Source organism: Vicia villosa, linkage group LG2 (genome assembly GCF_029867415.1).
Source record: "Vicia villosa cultivar HV-30 ecotype Madison, WI linkage group LG2, Vvil1.0, whole genome shotgun sequence".
NCBI lineage: Eukaryota > Viridiplantae > Streptophyta > Magnoliopsida > Fabales > Fabaceae > Vicia > Vicia villosa.
This window is the reverse complement of record NC_081181.1, coordinates 49,644,757-49,649,613: the sequence shown is the minus strand read 5'-3', so window position 1 is coordinate 49,649,613 and position 4,857 is coordinate 49,644,757. Positions and strand designations below refer to the sequence as shown.

Here is a 4,857-nt window from a genome sequence, read left to right as displayed (position 1 = left end):
TAATGTAATTCCACTTAAAAGGGAAAAGGTTTTTTTTTAAAAAGCACTTTATCGTCGTCGGAGAGAAATACTCAGCCATTGATCTTGAGCATGAGAATAAATGAGTTATTTGCATCGCAAATGAAAGAAGGGCTCCAACTCGGATAAAAATTAACGAGTATGCCACTAGCTCTCTCGCGCGGAAAAGATCTCATTATATCAATCAATTTCAAAATCGTGGGGTATCGCAACTCACTTCAACAATTAATCGTGTCTAAACATTTGAAGAAAAGCCACTAAGGGCAAAAGATATTTTTTAAAGAGGTTTTTTAAAGAGATTGCAAACGTAAGAAGGTTTTTGAAAATGGAAGAAGATTTTGAAAATCTAAGAAGGGGGCAAGAGATGAAGAGGCTACCCTAGTGCATAAAATAAAAGCTAAGGAAAGAACGATCTAACCGAAAAGAAGCCAACACTTGACATTAAGAGTCAAGTTAGATTTCCCATCCTTTGGAAGACTAACACTAAACTGGAGCATTACCACTTGGGGATCCAGATGAATTTATTGTCTTTAGCACCACTTTGCATTAAGCACATTAAAATTCTGACGAAAATTGGACAGAGTAATGGCTGTTTTCGGGTAAAATCCTTATCACGACGCCTTGGAATTAACCATCAAGGGCTTTCGAGGAAATACCTTCACACACAAACAGACAACAATCCAATGCCAGACTGACAGAATAACGACTGAGTAATAACAGAACAGTAGGGTCCCGAGGTACTAAGTCCAATAAGTCCAGGTCTCCAAAATGCTCGGGATAGTAACCAATAGTCCATAGGGCCTTAGGTGTTTTTTAGATTTTTGTTATTTATTAGTGTTGTAGCACAAAAATAGAGTATGGTCCAAGTGGACAAAAGGAAAATAGCGGAAACATAAACAAAACGTCCAAATGGACAAAGAGAAAATAGCGGAATGTAAACGTCCAAACGGACAAAGAAAAAATAGCAGAAACATAAACATGATGAAATGATAAAATAAAGCATAAAGCGAGAAATAAATAGCAATATAATAAAGTGCGGAAATTAAAGTCAAATGTTATATGTTAAAGATAACCATCTTGAAACTTGTCAAGTATGTTATCAAAGTTAGTAATAAAGATCGATGGTGAGTGAAGGATGTTCTCAGATTTAAATTCAATAGAAATTTATCACAAGCTTGATAAAATCATAGTGACTACACGATAAACTTCCATAAGTCTTAAATCAACTACATACTATTCTCTTCCAGGTTTGATCTTTTTTATTCGAGACACAAAATATTGCGCTATGTTAAGCAGATCGCCAAGTGATTTATGTAGAAATCACCCTACAACGAGGTCGGTCAAAACTTTATGTGCTAATGCATGCGAGAGAAGTGATATATGGATCACTCTCTGAAAGCAATACAGCACGAAAAGAAAATAGGTAGCGATCTAGTCTTTACCAAGAATCCATAAGAATTCTCAAGGTATTAAGACTTTCATCGATCAAAAGAAAAAAAGGATGGAGAAGAAGAAAAAATGCATAGAATAAAATCACTCACACTATCATTAATATCATTCATCTAATATTATGGATTTAGCCTTTTCAAGCCTATCAACATCCTAGATCCAATGATATTAATGAAGTAGAGGAAGAAGGAAGGCAAAACAAGCATAAAAAGCAACAAAAAAAGCATTCTGCCTCACTGGAAATCGATTTCCCTCTGTAGGAAATCGATTTCCTGCCTGCAGACTTCAAATCTGGCGCAAAAAACAGAGTGGAAATTGATTTCCCTCTGTAGGAAATCGATTTCCTACGCGCAGTTTTCAAAAAAACAGCATTAGGAAGCATAAAACCTTGTTTAAGCAAAAACACAAACACCTTATGATCTCATATATCAATGTGCACGAATTTTCCATCATATCTTCACCAAATGTCACCAATATAGCATCAAAGATGCATCACACACAAGCACAAAAGAATCACATTGTGAAAGATGAAAAAGGATGGAGAAATTTACCAAATCTTGCACAAACTTGGATCCATTTCAAGAAAACACCAACACAAGTCTTGATCTAGCAACAATTGAAGAAAAAGATAGATGGATGATTGTTTAGCTCAAAGTTAGTGAGGTTCAAAATGTAACTCACTAACTTTATGAAAGAAAAGAGAGCTTTGAGTGAATTTGGTAGGGATAAGGAGAGAAATTGGAGAGAGAGGTGTGGGCAATTCGGTAATTGTTCAATTGGTAATTAATTTGTGTTTAACTTGATTAAGTGGGGTTAAAGTGAGGTTAATGAAAGAAATTAATTTTTGGTGAGGTGGAATATTGGTAAATGACAAAGAATAATCAAGTAAAATGTGTTTGGTGCCAAAATGATGTCATGCTTCCCTCTTTTTTCAAATTTCGTTTCAGGAAATCGATTTCCCATATAGGTAAATTGATTTCCACAACCAAATTTTTAAAAATTGATTTTCTTGCACTGTTTTGATTTTTGCCCGATCTTTTACCTGTAAAATATAAACAAAAAAAACAAAATACATATTTTTTGAATTTAAGTTAGTATAAAACAAATTAAAAGCTAGAGGTGCTTGATGGTTCCCCTCATAGATGATCACAGTATTAAAAATAGAGCTTCGAAATGTTGCTCTTGATTGATGATTAAAATGCAATTGATGTATGATCTTAGGGTCTAAAATTGGGGTATGACAGTTGTTTGCAATATAAGTTGACTTGGATCTAAGATGGAAGTTAAGGTTTTAAGAAGCGAAGGTTAAGTTGGAATTACTATTTGGAAACACTCATTCAAGGGACTACTTAATGGGTTGAATTCAAATGCGTGTTCAAATTAATTGATTGAATAGGGATTTAAGCGTGTTAAGATTGAAAAGAAGATTCATGTGGATTGTTGAAATGCAAGATTAATTGGAATTGAAGATGTCCACAATCATTTTTCAACTTCATTCGAATTCGTATCATGATTCATACAAAATCCTACCAAGAACCAAGAGTTTCATAAAACATTCATTCAAAACCAAATTCATCACAAAAAGACTATATCCATTACAAAATCCAAACATTCAAGAATTCTCATTACAAGTTCAAAATTTTCCATTACAAAGTCATATCTCTTATCCAATATTTCAAAGAAAAATGTATAATACAATCGAATTACAAATGCCAAAACTCTAGGCCCAATTCTGCTACTTGCCATTGGAAGTCAACCGACTTGCACTCAAAACTAGAAATCCCAGGCTTCATCGAAAATCCGTATTCCAACAACTAAACTGGCAGGAATTCAAACACCATATCCAAAATAAAACCCTGCCTTAACAAAGAAAGCCAGGCCGGTTCAGAACCCAGAGAGGAGAGTTTTCAGAACGAAAAAAATCAAAGAAAAATCTGTAACAGAAACGTAACAAACTCTTCTTCTTATTCTCCAATGACACTCTTCGATCTGCTCCAGCAATCTTCAATCTGCTTTCAATCTTCACTCTCTCAAATTCCATCTTCTTCCATCTTCATCACCACTGAATCATCAGAAAACAACAACAAATTCAACAAAAACTTCACCATAATTGAGCCTCGATTCACATTCAACAACAAGAAGATATATCTGAAAAAAGAGATAACAGAAATTGGGATCAAAAACCTGTAACGCAAAGGGAAATCGAATTCTCCAATTCGTCTTCGTACATCATCATCACGTTCAATCATCACATTCATCATCTTCAATCAGAATCGCATCGTATCACGAATCACATCACGTTCATCAACTTCAATCATCTACCACAACATCACAACAACAACATCAATACATATTAGAAGAAGAAGAAGAAGTGTGAATCAGAAAACAGGATCAAAAGATTAAGGCGTGCGCTTACTTGAATTTCTCGTTACTGACAACGATCCTCATCACATCATCTTCATCTTCACCACGAGCTTCATTATCACATCGCAGCAATCAACGTCACCATGTCCTGTAACTATAACTCCTCTCCTTCACTTCTTCGAGGCTCGACACTACATCACAATGCAACTTCATCGATCTACAACGAAATCGCGATCTCTGATCTTTAACAACGGTAACCGCGTCACAAAATGAATCTAAAAAGGAGAGAGCTAATAGGAGAGAGTTGAGTTCGAAGATGATGGAGAGGAGGTTGAGAATTTGAGGCGAGCAAGAGGAAGAGTTGAATCGGAAGGGAGTTGAATCTGAGCAGAGAAGAGATGAGCGAGAGAGGAGATAGCGTCGCGTGGAGGTGCTGCTCAGAGGTCAATTTCTCCGGCGCCGTTTCGATCGGAGAAGGTTGAGACGTGAGCTCCGACGTCATTTCTATGTGAAGAAGAACAGGGATTGTTTTGAATGAGGAATCCTTATCATCACACGTAACCCTAATTCCCTAGACTTTTGTTACTTAATCTCAATTGTTTGTAAATAAGTGCAATTAACATATGATTTAATCTGAGTTTAATTTGGTTAATAGAGTTTAATTAGATTTTATTGTTAATTGAGAAAATCTGAAATAAAAATATAAAGGTGATATGAACGAAATTGCTGAATCTTTCCCCCCTTAAGCCCACGCATCACTATCCTTTGTGGCAAAATTGAAACAAAAAACACCTTGGGCCAACTCTGACTGGGCCATGTGCCCTTAGCCTTTGCATACACCAGTTTTTTGACTATTGACCCCTCCTGACTCCATGATTTCATGTTAGAATTAATTTCTTTTCACATAGTTTCTTCCTTTTTTTTAGGTAATAAAAAGTTATAAAATCAATTATTTTTGTTAGATTTCTTGCATGATAAAAAGATAATAAAAAACATGTAATATTTTTCTTGTGTGAATTTAATTGT

At 35.2% G+C, this 4,857-nt stretch overlaps 1 long non-coding RNA gene across 1 annotated transcript; it reads right to left on the bottom strand.

Annotated features, from left to right (window-relative positions):
• Positions 1 to 3,217: 3,217 nt before the first annotated feature.
• On the bottom strand, positions 3,218 to 4,283 carry LOC131646152 (uncharacterized). The gene is made up of 3 exons (XR_009297319.1): positions 3,884 to 4,283; positions 3,652 to 3,785; positions 3,218 to 3,529 (listed from the first exon to the last, which is right to left on the bottom strand). It is a non-coding gene; the product is annotated as an uncharacterized LOC131646152 (long non-coding RNA).
• Between the last annotated feature and the right edge of the window lie 574 nt (positions 4,284 to 4,857).